The sequence below is a fragment of the Ovis canadensis genome, chromosome 7, assembly GCF_042477335.2.
Source record: "Ovis canadensis isolate MfBH-ARS-UI-01 breed Bighorn chromosome 7, ARS-UI_OviCan_v2, whole genome shotgun sequence".
In the NCBI taxonomy this organism is placed as follows: Eukaryota; Metazoa; Chordata; class Mammalia; order Artiodactyla; family Bovidae; genus Ovis; species Ovis canadensis.
Window position 1 is genome coordinate 44,185,475 of NC_091251.1, and position 15,925 is coordinate 44,201,399.

Consider the following 15,925-nt stretch of genomic DNA (forward strand, 5'->3'; position numbering starts at 1 on the left):
AGATTAAGGATGATTTCATTTTCCTTTCAAGCTGTCGTCAGATTCAGTACTAAATCCCAAATCTCCAGAATTTCAGTATTCTTAATGCCATTCCACATTCCCTTCCTAAAATATTAGAAATATCTTAGCTATTACATCAAAATCCCTGCTCAGTTCATTTTCTAATCCAACAGTGGAGAGTCTTGAATATCAGGGATCCTTCCCTGGTGGCTCAGATGGTAAAGCGTCTGTCTACAATGCAGGAGACCTGGGTTCGAGCCCTGGGTTGGGAAGATCCCCTGGAGAAGGAAATGGCAATCCACTCCAGTACTGTAGCCTGGAAAATCCCATGGACAGAGGAGACTGGTACGCTACAGTCTATGGGGTCGCAAAGAGTTGGACATGACTGAGTGACTTCACTTCACTTATGGAGCACCACTGGAATAATGAGGGGTTATCTCACTCACTCACCAAATGAATAAATTAGCCTTCCAACCCTGAGCTCTGCCCAAGCCTCCAAACAAGAGTGGTTCATTCAAAGAAAAACTACTGGAAATATTGTGAATTAAAAGATCTGTTTTGTTGAGGAACTGAATATTTGCTTACTGTATAATCAAACCCATACTGATTTTTCTGTGGGTGGCTACAAAAATAAAATTTCTACCAATTTCTTAAGAACTATATTGTAAGAGCTAATTGGTGGGAAGTGATTTAACTAGAACTTTTCCGTGGGCTAAAGAATGTCTAATCATAAGTACCAGAGAAAACTGATGTCTGATTGAAGAGGGGGGAAAACTGTAAATCAAGCATGGAGGTAATCAGGCAGGCAAGATGAACTATGCCAGGGGCATGACTGTCCTTTGAAAAATGGCACTGAACAAGAGTTGAGTACTCTTTTAATCTAACAATTGATGAGTAATTTCAGTATTTCAGTTTGTGTTATATGCCCAGCATGCTACTACAGGTAGCATGGGAAAAGATCAAAAATTATTAGCAGCTGAGTTCATAAACACACTACACTGTGTTTTCTGTCCCTCTTCACACAGCAACAGGAAAGGGAGAACTTGCAAAAGGGAAGAGATCCCTCAACTCTGGGTAAGGCAAAGCTGGATGTAAGTGGACTTTGCACACAAGTATATAAAGACACAGTTCTAAGTCAAACAAATGCAGATCTTCAGTCTGGTTAAGGAGTCCAGAAAGAACCATTCATAAGCAAGAGAAGAGTAAGGCTATTTCTCAGCTGAGCTTAGAAGGGAGAATCAGATGAAGGTAAAGAAATGTGGACATATCAGGATGAAGATAAAAATAGACTAATCTTGCTGAAGAAATGCGAGACTGTCGGTATTTCTCTACCATTGCCTGCAGTGTTAAAGAAAACAAGCTTGGGGGTTTGTATCTGAAACAACCATCAGGGGATGGAGTTAGGAAGGTAATAGAGGAAGAACTAACAGCAGAGTTGATGTCCGATGGCAAGGAGGAAATATAAGACTTTGTGGGCCATTTGGGCGTAATTATGAGTCTTTCTTTAGCAGTTTTTGTAGTTGGGAGCAGTAAACAGAAGAGGTGACTCTGAGGGTGTGAGAATCTGATTAACAGCACAGAAAAGTCAAACAGGCTAAAGAGATCACTCTAAGGATATTGAACTTTTACTCTTGGTGAGGGAGGAATCTAACATGGACAGGGGAGGTGAACTATAAGAACTGACGAAACTTTCAGAGAATTGGCAAGGAAAGAACCAGGATGGATGGTCCCCAAATGTATGGCTCATTCCAAAGAAAGGTGGCCAGTAGTGCCAAACTGTTACCCCAAGGGATGTAGAAAACGCCTGTCAGATCCAAGGTAATAACAATATCTATCAACCTGTTTGAGCACAGAGAACCACAGTAGGAGTCATCAGGCAGAAACACATAGTCAAAGGAGTTGCACAGATGGAGGCCCAGGGAGGTGAGAACCTCTGATTTAAGTAGCAACGTAGGCAACAATGTCATATGCACTGACAGGGTCCAATCCCCAACAGAAGAAGTTGACAAGAAATCAGCCCCTCAGTCAAAGGATCAGGCATGAGGATTATGCCTGAATCCCAGCAGAGACTAAAGTACAGGTCAGAAGCCAGTCATAGAGCCCGGGTCTGTGCAGTGGGACGAGGGAGAAAATGCCGAACTAGGGCATTTTAAGCACGTAGGCCACAGACCATTTCTCAAGTCTAACATGAATCCTGAGGAATAAAAATATTTTTCTGACTCTAAACATATATCCAGGCTTGATCCTTATCAGCTCAGAGGTTAAACAGAGCTAGCTTCAGGTTGTAAGGTTCCAAGTCTATAACTCAGTGGTTTTCAAACAGGGACAATGTCCCCCAGGTAACATCCAGCAATGTAAGGAGGAATTTTTGATTATTATGACTGGGAGGACTGCTATTACACTCTTCTTAATAGAGACCTAGGCTCTGCTAACCCTCCTACAATGCACAGGACAGCCCCCCACAGTAAAGAATGATCTGGCCTAATATGTCAATGGTATAGAGGCTGAGAAACTGCATAAGGATGGCTCTGGTGGGGACGAGCACCAACAATCAAAGACCAGGTGGGGAAGAAAACAACCACGTGGGAAAACTGTTATTATATTGTGTTCATTCATTCATTCAATCATCCTTTCAGCAAACATTTAGCATTTATTATGTGCTAAAGACTATCCTGGGCACAAGGGATATGATGGTGATTAAGAAATGATCCCTGCCTTCAAGAAGTCTGAAAGGAAAGTCTGAACTTTACAGCCTTTATTCACTTTTATCAAAAAAATGCCAAGGGGAATTCCCTGGTGGTCCAGCGGTTAGAACTTGTGCTTTCACTGCCAAGGGCCTGGGTTTAGTCCCTGGTGGGGGAACTAAGATCTTACAAGCCTTGTGGCTCAGCCAAACACACACACACACACACACACACAAACAAGAAACCAAAAAATAAATTTATTTCCTTTTAGTCTGCGTTTTGCAGAAAAATATCAATTATTCCCATAGGTCAACATGGTTGGGGCTTAAAATCAGAGTGGATGCCTTCAAAAGATAGGAAATATATCTAACATTTCCAAGAGCATGAACTTCAATGTCCTCAGGATGAAAAAGGCCAAGAATAAGAATAAAGGTAGAAAAAGTGACAGATGAGGCCAACTCCATACAGAAGCCTCTTGAATAGCTTCCACAGTTTGATCACCAACCAAGAAGATTTTTTACATTTTTAAAAAATGTAGCTTAGAAGTGGAAGTGCACTTGGAAGAAGCGCACTACTATTTGCAACTCACTTTGAAATGCATCAAAATATAATATAGCTTGAGGCTGGACAGAAAGAGTTTGATTGAAATCTGAAAAGAGTTTCAATAGTTTGATTGAAAAGTGGAAAATCAGAGTAGTACCATGTTAATGGTGTAGTCTAGGTGATGGGTTCACTATAAAAATCTTTCAACTTTTCTGTCTTAAAATTTTTATAATAAAATTTTGAAACAAACGGAACTTAATGCCCTACTCCTTGCTTAGAAAAAAAATGTAAGACTAAAGCCTGTATTTAAGTAGACTCTACAAGAGGTTCGAGCAAAACTGAGATTAACTTTTGCTTCAGGAGTACAGCTGCGCTAGAGTACTTGTCCTGTGGTCCAAGGACTTGACTCACTAGCTTCATATGAGATCTGAGAAATGCAGTCTCAGGATTCAAGACATTCTCAATCAAATTCGGATTTTAATTAGATCTCCAGGTGACTCATATGCACATTTAAATTTGGGAGGAGCTGGAATGATAGAAAGGTCAATAACCTAGCAGACCCAAGTTCTGCTTTTCATTCATTCATAAATTTTAAACTATATTTACAGAGTCCTATTGTTTTACTGGCCACTGTTTTAAATTCTGGGGACACAGAAATGATGAAGATAAATTTTTACTTAAATTCTAGTGACAGTCAATAAACAAGAAATAATACTTCAGAAAATATATGTGCAATAAAACAAGTAAACATATTTAGAAAAATTGGTTAGAAGCTATTTTGATTAGAGAATTCAATAAATTCTGAGCAGAATCCTGAACAATGAGGTGACAAGCAAAGCAGAGGTGAGGAGACAGAGGGAACAGCAAGCGCAAAACCCCAAGGCAGGAAATAGACAGTGCAATACTTCACTTATCTGGAACAGAAATTCCTCTTCTCCAAAATAAAGTAGTCAGAAAAAAAGATCCTTGAAATCTTTCTAATTCTCGATTTCATGACTATTTTTAAGACGACTGTTCATGAGTGTCCTAGGAAGAATCAATTCAGTTCAGTTCAGTTCAGTTCAGTCGCACAGTCGTGTCCGACTCTTTACGACCCCATGAATCGCAGCACACCAGGCCTCCCTGTCCATCACCAACTCCTGGAGTTCACTCAGACTCACGTCCATTGAGTTGGTGATGCCATCCAGCCATCTCATCTTCTTTCGTCCCCTTCTCCTCCTGCCCCCAGCCCCTCCCAGCATCAGAGTCTTTTCCAATGAGTCAACTCTTCGCATAAGGTGGCCAAAGTACTGGAGTTTCAGCTTTAGCATCATTCCTTCCAAAGAAATCCCAGGGCTGATCTTCAGAATGGACTGGTTGGATCTCCTTGCAGTCCAAGGGACTCTCAAGAGTCCTAGGAAGAATAGAGAATTGTATTTTCAATGGAATCAAACCCACTAGACCACCTGACCTGCCTCTTGAGAAACCTATATGCAGGTCAGGAAGTAACAGTTAGAACTGGACATGGAACAACAGACTGGTTCCAAATAGGAAAAAAGAGTACGTCAAGGCTGTATATTGTCACAAACCCATGGCTACACTTTTAAGGTAGCAAGTATTAAAATGCACACATGTCCAGTGGTTCTAATCAGCATTTAAGTTGCTCATCATTCAAAAATTATTCTGGTATTCTCTCACTTCCTCATCCCTCAATTCATAGAGACAAGTCAAAGATAATTGATAATGATCAATCACCAACTAAGTGCTCAACTAAGTGCTCTAGGAAGCCCTTTGTATCTATCTAGGAGTCATTCCCATCATATGAAAAGTGTGTTCATCACTCAGTTGTGTGCTACTCTTTGTGACTCCAAGGACTGTAGCCCATCAGGCTACTCTGTCCATGGAATTCTCCAGGCAAGAATACTGGAGTGGGTGGCCATTCCCTTCTCCAGGGGATCTTCCTGACTCAAGGATTGAACTCAGGTCTCCCACACTGCGGGCAGATTCTTTACCATCTGAGCTACCAAGGAAGCCCTGTTCTCATCATGGTCCCCCTCATCTTCCATTTATTAGTTGATACATTAAACAGTCAATCCCACCTGCCAAGGATGCCAACATCCCTGGAGTTGAGAGAAGTTCTGATATTTAGCAAGTGGGCCAAAGAATATACATAAATCTAGCCCCATCAAACACCTCTTCAGCTTCCTTTGGAAACTGTTTACAATTGAAACAATAGCAGGATGGGAACCAAGGAACCAAGTTACACACCTCTCTTAACAAGTTTCAGTTAAAGCAAATGGCTTGGGCCCAAAATCTGCAGGGAGTTTTACCTTCCTCTCAATCCTAAATCCCCACCTCACCAGCATCAGGCTGTTGAAAGGAAGACAATAGGTATCCTGCCAACTTCTCCAGCTACTTCTCCTGCTACATTGAGAAACACTGAAATGAGTTTAATTCCTCAAATCCACTTCATTCTCTCTTATGCCTAAGCCTTCAGTTCAGTTCAGTCGCTCAGTCATGTCCTTTGCAACCCCGTGGACTGTCGCGCGCCAGGCCTCCCTCTCCGTCGCCAACTCCCGGAGTTCACTCAAACTTATGTTCATTGAGTCGGTAACGCCATCCAACCATCCCATCCTCTGTCATTCCCTTCTCCTCCCACCCTCAGTCTTTCCCAACATCAGGGTCTTTTCCAATGAGTCAGCTCTTCGCTTGAATGAGGTAGCCAAAGTATTGGAGTTTCAGCTTCAACATCAGTCCTTCCAATGAATATTCAGGACTGATTTCCTTTAGACTTGACTGGTTGGATCTCCTTGTTGTCCAAGGGACTCTTGAGAGTCTTCTCCAACGCCACAATTCAAAAGCATCAGTTCTTCAGTGCTAAGTTTTCTTTATGGTCCAACACTCACATCCATACATGACTACCAGAAAAACCATAGCTTTGACTAGACAGATATTTGTTGGCAAAATAATGTCTCTGCTTTTGAATATGTTGTTGTCTAGGTTGGTCATAACTTTTCTTCCAAGGAGCAAGTGTCTTTTAATTTCATGGCTGCAGTCACCATCTGCAGTAATTTTGGAGCCCAAGAAAATAAAGTCTGTCACAGTTTCAACTGTTTCCCCATCTATTTGCCAGGCAGTGATGGGACTGGATGCCATGATCTTAGTTTTCTGAATGTTGTTTTAAGCCAACTTTTTCGCTCTCCTCTTTCACCTTCATCAAGAGGCTCTTTAGTTCCTCTTCACTTTCTGCCATCAGGGTGGCATCATCTGCATATCTGAGGTTATTGATATTTCTCCTAGCAATCTTGATTCCAGCTTGTGTTTCATCCAGTCCAGCATTTCTCATAATGTACTCTGCATATAAGTTAAATAAGCAGGGTGACAATATACAGCCTTGATGTACTCCTTTCCTGATTTGGAGCCAGTCTGTTGTTCCATGTCCAGTTCTAACTGTTGTTTCTTGACCTGCATACAGGTTTCTCAAGACGCAGGTCAGGTGGTCTGGTATTCCCATCTCTTTCAGAATTTTCCACAGTTTGTTGTGATACACACAGTCAAAGGCTTTGGCACAGTCTATAAAGCAGAAGTAGATTTTTTTCTGGAACTCTCTTGCTCTTTCAGTGATCCAGTGGATATTGGTAGTTTGAGCTCTGGTTCCTCTGTCGTTTCTAAATCCAGCTTGAATATCTGAAAGTTCATGGTTCATGTACTGTTGAAGCCTGGCTTGGAGAATTTTGAGCATGACTTTGCTAGCATGTGAGATGAATGCAGTTGTGCAGTTTGAGCATTCTTTGGCACTGCCTTTCTTTGGGATTGGGATGAAAACTGACCTTTTCCAGTCCTGTGGCCACTGTTGACTTTTCCAAATTTGCAGGCATATTGAGTGCAGCACTTTCACAGCATCATCTTTTAGGATTTGAAATAGCTTACCTGCAGAGAAGGCAATGGCACTCCACTCCATTACTCTTGCCTGGAAAATCCCATGGATGGAGGAGCCTGGAAGGCAGCCATCCATGGGGTCGCTAAGAGTCAGACACGACTGAGCCATTTCACTTTCACTTTTCACTTTCATGCAGAGGGAGAGGAAGATGGCAACACTCCAGTGTTCTTGCCTGGAGAATCCCAGGGACGGGGAGCCTGGTGGGCTGCCGTCTCTGGGGTCTCACAGAGTCAGACACGACTGAAGTGACTTAGCAGTAGCAGCATAGCTCACCTGGAATTCCATCACCTCCACTAGCTTTGTTCATAATGATGCTTCCTAAGGCCCATTTGATTTCACATTCCAGGATGTCTGGCTCTAAGTGAGTGATCACACCATTGTGGTTATCTGGGTCATGAAGATCTTTTTTGTATAGATCTTCTGTGTATTCTTGCCACCTCTTCTTAAGCCTTAAAATATGTCATTCCTCCTCCCTGGAACACTCTGCATCCACAACTCTCTTGATGGGTCATATGGTAGTTCTGTTTTTAGATTTTTATGGAGCCTACATACTATTCACCATAAGTGTGTTAGTCACACAATCATGTCCGACTCTGCAACCCAATGGACCATAGCCTGCCAACCTCCTCTGTTCATGGAATTCTCCAGGCAACAATACTAGAGTGCATAGCTATTACCTTCTCCAGAGGCTCTTCCTGACCCAGGGATTGAACTCAGGTCTCCTGCAATGCAGGCAGATTTTTTACAGTGAGCCACCAAAATGGCTGTATCAATTTACATGAAGAAGGATAAGTTTCAGAATTGAAAACTTGCTCCTCTGACATCTTAATGTCCAAAAAAGAATTTCTTTTCAAGAGTCCCTAGGAACGGAAGCATAGTATTTTTTTAAACACAAGAGATTTTTTTTTAATCCAGGAATCCATGACTCCTGTGACAGCTGAAATAAATATACTGTCTTAATCATCACTATTCTCTTAAACCAGTTTGAGGAAATCTGTTTTGCTTTTTGTTTAAACAGGAACAGATTGCTCAGGGTTTGGGGGAGCCAGACACAAATCAGAAAGTCCTTCCTCTTTCATTTTGCAAGTCGTTGCTCTCTGCCCAGCCCTAAGATATTTACTGAACTGCACATGAAACAACCTTCTTTCTCCTCTCCTGGCAGCCTTGTGTGGTGTTGAAGAGCAAAAGAAATGGGGAGCACTCCTGTAGCTGCCAGCCTCAGAAGCTTAGCACCGATGGGGGAAGGCCATGAATTTTGCTCACCCTGGACACAGGAAACTCTGAACCCAAGTGGCCTGAGTCTAAACTTGGAGATGGAATTGGGGTTGAAAATTAACTCTTCAGCTGCTGGACAAGCTTAGCAAGTTGTGGAATGTTACTATTTACCAGACCAAAGGAGAAGCAAGTAATTGATATCTACTCCAAAAGTCTTCTGTTATTTCCCCTCTGGCTCTGAACTAACCTGTTCTTTTAAAGTTTCTAGAAGTACATAGAGAAGATCCCCTGTGCACACACAGAGGAAAACCAACATTTACTGAGTTCTTTTTATGTACCAGGCACTATGCCGAGTGCTTTACAAGCATTATCTTATTTAATCATCCATATGGTCAAGTGAGGTATTTATATTTATCGTCATTGTAGAAAGAAATTGATGCTTGAAGAAAGTAAGTACCTTGGCTACTTCATAAACAATAGAGCCTAGGTTCAGATCCAAATCTAATAAATTCAAAGCCCAGTATTTTTTTCCTCCTGCACCCGAGGATTTGTGCCTTTAAATCATAGGAAATTGTCTAACCCTTTGGAGGTAGCACAAAATTTTATAAAGTTCTGCACAGCTCATAACATCATAACTATTATGATAAACTAATAATTGATCATTGCCAGAACATTGTCTCCAGCTGTATTGATAAGACTTTTCTGAAAGACCATTTTGACAAAAGTTAACTATTTAAAAAAAATTCTGGCCACGCCTCCCAGCATGTGGTATCTTAGTTCTCTGACCGGGGATGAAACCTGCACTCACTGAAATGGAAGCAAAGTCTTAACCACTGGACTGCCAGACAAGTCCTGACAAAGGTTAATTATTTATTCAAATAATCCAGCTTCCCATTACAACTAAGCATGATTCTGACATCCAGAAATTACATATCCCTGCCTCAAACAATAGCCCCAAGCACTTAGAATTGTCCCTAACATTATATATCTATATTTTATAGCCTCTATCCAGGTGAACTATAAGGATTTATTTATCTTCCCCACTGCACCATGAGTGTCCAAAGGATAGAGAAGCTAGAGGGAACATGACTCACTTTTGTGTTGCTTAACCCAAGACCTGGCACTCGTGGCCACTCAGATGTTTTTGGATTGATTTGGCAGAGACCATGATTGTGAAAACAACTGGCTATAATGCAATTTGATAAGAACAGCCATTAAAATAGGTTCAAGATGAGGTATAAGCATGTAAAAACAATCAATTAGTTCTCATTAAAAGAAGACGTGTTTGGGACAATTGCACAATGTAATGAGTTCACTAACTGGAGAAGGAATTAGAAGGAAGGCATGGCAAAGATAGCGCAGCAAAGGCAAGACAGCAGGAAATACGGAGGAAGTACTTAGGGACTTGTCTTCTTGTACTTTTCAGTAAGACAGAGAAAAAGCAACAAGACTCAAAAGAGTCAAGAATTTTTGTCATAATATTGAAGTGTAGCTACTTATTTCCTTACATTCTGTGCTTATGAAGGAAGGCATGGCTGTAGTTCACAGGCTATGAAGGCTGGGGCATGCTTATACATAGGCCATTCTCTTAGACTGTTTACTCCAAATATCACTTGTAGGACTTCAGGGGGAAGTGATATTGAGTGACCTATAAGAGTACAGATCACCAGTACTGAAGAACCCTTTTGGGGAGAGACAATCTCTTCCTCCTAAGAGTAAGAAGTGAAGTACTTCTCATAGTATTTGTATATCAACATATCCCTGAACTAGTTCTTTTGGGAAGCCCCATAGCCAAGGACAATGAAGGGAAGTAACATTGAAATCATCAGGAGCCCTAGGGCAGGTGGTTCTAAACCTTACCTACACTCTAGGATCATTTAGAGAGCTGCCAGATACCCTCCAGATACCCTGACCCTCAGGCCATGTCACTGACCAATTGATTCAGAATCTCTGGAGATGGAACTAGGCATCATAATGCTTTAAAGCACCTTGAGAGATTCCAATATGCAGCTAAGTTTGAGAGCAGCTGTTTCAAAGAGTAAACAAGTTGGTGGTGGTGGGTAGCTGGGATGGTGAGGTTGTGATATATTTAGAGTAAATCTGGGATGAGGGAAATCTTTTTCCAAGGTTGAATTAAATATTTAATAGTGCTTAAACAACTTACCTAAATGTGGAATATTTACAGAATTCTCAAGCAGGGGAAAAAGTGAAAGCCGTGACATTTTATTTTCTTGAGCTCCAAAAATCACTGTAGATGGTGACCGCAGCCATGAAATTAAAAGACCCTTGCTCCTTAGAAGGAAAGTTGTGACAAACCTAGACAGTATATTGAACAGCAGAGACATCACTTTGCCAACAAAGGTCTGTATAGTCAAAACTATGGTTTTTCCAGTAATTATGCATGAATGTGAGAGTTGGACCAAAAAGAAGGCTGAGTGTAGAATTGATGCTTTAAAATTGTGGTGCTGGGGAAGACTCTTGAGAGTCTCTTGTACTGCAAGGACACCAAACCAGTCAATCCTTAAGGAAATCAACCTGGAATATTCATTGGAAGGACTGATGCTGAAGCTGAAGCTCCAATACTTTGGCCACCTGATGCAAAGAGCTGACTCATTGGAAAAGACCTTGATACTGGGAAAGACTGAAGGCAAAAGAAGAGGGTGACAGGATGAAATGGTTAGATAGTATCACCAAATCAATGGACGTGAGTTTGAGCAAACTCTGGGAGATAGTGAAGGACAGGTGAGCCTGGCATGCTGCAGTCCATGCGATCATAAAGAGCTGGACATGACTTAGCAACTAAACAAGTAGGTTGACTGTGAATCACACTAGGGAAAACCCTGGTATATCAGCTCTACAGTGAGGACCACAGAGCTATTTGGAGCCTGGTAACCATGTGTGAAAGACATCTTATAGTAATGGATCATTGTTACATAACAGAAATCTCTAATCTATTCTTATTCCCAAGGACAATAATGCAAATATCCTTCTAAGAGAGCCAGGGCAGTATGTCAGAACATGAAGTACAGAATGTGATGTAGCACACAATTGCAATCTCACACACTGCTTTTCCATTTAATCATCTGATTTCTCCAGCACCACCTACACTCCTGAATGTTTTGCTGAACAATAGCACATATTGGTCAAAATATTAAGACTGTGGAGGAAACCTTACTAATTTCAAAAGAAAATGCACCTATAGGGCAAAAGGTGAAACTTAAAAAAAAAAATAGATGTATGCAAATATGCAAAGAAGAACTGCAAGGAGTTTCTTTTCTCCTGCTCAGAAGATGAAAGTTTTTTTCCAAGGTTGAGTCAAAGGTTCTTTAATAGTGCTTATGCAATTGATATTAGTGTAGCATGTTTATAGAATCCTACAAATCTGTAGATTAGAAAAGCAGCTTTAGGTTTTAACAAATTTAAAGGAGAATACATTATGTTTGTGGTTTTTTAAAAACAATGAAGATACTGTCTTACTATCTATCTGTCTTGAAAGGCAGTGGTCTTCCTGAATTTGTTTGTGAACTTGTAAGTATTTGGTAGTTGACTGACAAAGCTGTATTGTAGATAATTATCTACAATTGGATAATTGCAGATAATTAGAACTTGGACCAGGAGCCAGATCCCTTTAGAAACGGCATGCCATTTTGAGTTTATTTTTTGTGTGCGGTGTTAGAAAGTGATCTAGTTTCATTCTTTTACAAGTGGTTGACCAGTTTTCCCAGCACCACTTGTTAAAGAGATTGTCTTTACTCCATTGTCTTGCCTCCTTTGTCAAAGATAAGGTGTCCATATGTGTGTGGATTTATCTCTGGGCTTTCTATTTTGTTCCATTGATCTATATGTCTGTCTTTGTGCCAGTACCATACTGTCTTGATGACTGTGGCTTTGTAGTAGAGCCTGAAGTCAGGCAAGTTGATTCCTCCAGTTCCATTCTTCTTTCTCAAGATTGCTTTGGCTATTCGAGGTTTTTTGTATTTCCATACAAATCTTGAAATTATTTGTTCTAGTTCTGTGAAAAATATGGCTGGTAGCTTGATAGGGATTGCATTGAATTTGTAAATTTCTTTGGGTAGTATACTCATTTTCACTATATTGATTCTTCTGATCCATGACCATGGTATATTTCTCCATCTATTAGTGTCCTCTTTGATTTCTTTCATCAGTGTTTTATAGTTTTCTGTATATAGGTCTTTAGTTTCTTTAGGTAGATATATTCCAAAGTATTTTATTCTTTTCATTTTAATGGTGAATGGAATTGTTTCCTTAATTTCTTTTTCTACTTTCTCATTATTAGTGTATAGGAATGCAAGGGATTTCTGTGTGTTGATTTTATACCCTGCAACTTTACTATATTCATTGATGAGCTCTAGTAATTTTCTGGTGGAGTCTTTAGGGTTTTCTATGTAGAGGATCATGTCATCTGCAAACAGTGAAAGTTTTACTTCTTCTTTTCCAATTTGGATTCCTTTTATTTCTTTTTCTGCTCTGATTGCTGTGGCCAAAACTTCCAGAACTATGTTGAATAGTAGCGGTGAAAGTGGGCACCCTTGTCTTGTTCCTGACTTTAGGGGAAATGTTTTCAATTTTTCACCATTGAGGATAATGTTTGCTGTGGGTTTGTCATATATAGCTTTTATTATGTTGAGGTATGTTCCTTCTATTCCTGCTTTCTGGAGAAGACAAGAAACTATAAAACACCTAGAGGAGAACATAGGCAAAACACTCTCCGACATAAATCACAGCAGGATCCTCTATGATCCACCTCCCAGAATACTGGAAATAAAAGCAAAAATAAACAAATGGGATCTAATTAAAATTAAAAGCTTCTGCACAACAAAGGAAACTATAAGCAAGGTGAAAAGACAGCCTTCTAAATGAGAGAAAATAATAGCAAATGAAGCAACTGACAAACAACTAATCTCAAAAATATACAAGCAACTTATGCAGCTCAATTCCAGAAAAATAAACGACCCAATCAAAAAATGGGCCAAAGAACTAAATAGACATTTCTCCAAAGAAGACATACGGATGGCTAACGAACACATGAAAAGATGCTCAACATCACTCATTATTAGAGAAATGCAAATCAAAACCACAATGAGGTACCACTTCACACCAGTCAGAATGGCTGCGATCCAAAAATCTGCAAGCAATAAATGCTGGAGAGGGTGTGGAGAAAAGGGAACCCTCCTACACTGTTGGTGGGAATGCAAACTAGTACAGCCACTATGGAGAACAGTGTGGAGATTCCTTAAAAAATTGCAAATAGAACTACCTTATGACCCAGCAATCCCACTGCTGGGCATACACACCAAGGAAACCAGAATTGAAAGAGACACATGTACCCCAATGTTCATCGCAGCACTGTTTATAATAGCCAGGACATGGAAACAACCTAGATGTCCATCAGCAGATGAATGGATAAGAAAGCTGTGGTACATATACACAATGGAGTATTACTCAGCTGTTAAAAAGAATTCATTTGAATCAGTTCTGATGAGATGGATGAAACTGGAGCCAATTATACAGAGTGAAGTAAGCCAGAAAGAAAAACACCAATACAGTATACTAACACATATATATGGAATTTAGAAAGATGGCAATTACGACCCTGTATGCAAGACAGCAAAAAAGACACAGAGGTGTATAACGGACTTTTGGACTCAGAGGGAGAGGGAGAGGGTGGGATGATTTGGGAGAATGGCATTGTAACATGTATACTATCATGTAAGAATCAAATCGCCAGTCTATGTCCAATGCAGGATACAGCATGCTTGGGGCTGGTGCACGGGGATGACCCAGAGAGATGTTATGGGGAGGGAGGTGGGAGGGGGGCTCATGTTTGGGAACGCATGTACACCCGTGGTGGATTCATGTCAATGTATGGCAAAACCAATACAGTATTGCAAAGTAAAATAAAGTAAAAAAAAAAAAAAAAGCAGCAATAGAAATGGCATGCCAACTCTTCTGGTGTCTTCACCATTGCCAGAGAAATGAGAGTTTAGAAAAGCAAAACGAAGATTTCTCAGAGGTGCATGGTGTCACATTGGAGCAACTTTTCCTACACACAGAAATACTGAGTCTTTTATGCCTTCAATATTCCCTTTTATAATGCAAACTCTCTCCAATAATTCACTAGACTGTAGCACTTCTGAAGAGAGTAAATGTTTACTGACTGTCCTTGAGGCATCTCTTGTACAGAATCTACTAACTAGCAGACCCTTCTGCCAAGAACCTTGATGGGTTTGGAAATGAAACTGGGGACTATGGACGATTGAACTGAGTCTAATTCATGAAACCAGGTGGCCCCAGCATCTCGCTTATTAAGCTACTTCATCACAATGCTTTATAGGAATGTCATGGCAAAAGCCATGTATGAACTAGATAAATTACTTACAGTTTTCTCAATGCAATTAATTTGATAGGTTCAAATGCTAATCCATCCACACTAGTCATCCCTGGCTTCCTATCACCACTTCTAATCAGCTGACTCCCATAACTGCAACTATCCCTCCTTGTTTATTCTCTCTTCTTCTAATCCCAGTCCTAAAATCCCACAACCTACAGCTTCACAAATCCAGTGGTGAAGTACTTCCCTTCATTCTCACTGTCCTGGTGGAAGAAAAGTCTTTTTTTTTTTTTTTTTCTGTTCATGCCCTTGATAGACTCTTTGGTTTAAGGTCTTCTAGGTCACCATACCTCGTCTCAGTAGGTGCGCTGAGCTCCAGTGACTAAATGCCCTACCAGTGTTCAGGAGCTGCACCCTCTCAATCTCAGTCATCTGAGCCTCTCTGAATTCGAATGATTTTCTCTTATACTAATTTCACTAACTGTTCCTATCACCTTCAGATCATTCTAGGTTCTCTCCGCTAAGGTTCTATAAGTTCCCTTCTATGTCTTAGTCAAGACCTTCTTCTCTTTTCTTCCTTTGTCTTCCCTTCCCTTCTTTTCTTTTATTCTTGATTTCAAGGAAAAGAATCTCATGCACACTTGACAAACGTGATGGAAGCTTTATGAAAAGATATCAGATAACAGAATCCAAAAGTTTCACTGGGGATGGTGAACCGTGAAATGCAAAGAAGGGGAATTTTCCTCTCTTTAATACTGCTTCACTTCCTCATTGCTTTCTTCTCCTTCTTTATTGTCACCCTGCAAAATGACAAAGACAGCCACACCATAGCTCCCAAGTATACATCAACTCAGTTCAAATCCCAGATTCCAGGACCTAAGAATCCACAGTTAAAACAGTCAAATTGCCATGAGCTCCTCACTCTTCACTCAGTAAGCCACAGCCTGATCAGATGGGAAATTATGGTTTCTGGGGCAATGCATGAGTGGAAGAGGATCATTTTCAAAGAAATCTTATGGATACATATTATGCTATAAAAGTCCCTTACCTTTTTCTATAATTTATTTGGCTTTGCTGAAATTTGGGTTTTTAATCTTTTCCTAGATGATATTTTCCAAACATTTTTAAAGCAATGGACTTTTTTTTAAGCAAAATATTTCACTGTAAACCAAGATGTAAAACAGACAAAAAGCACAGTTGTTCTGATTGAAC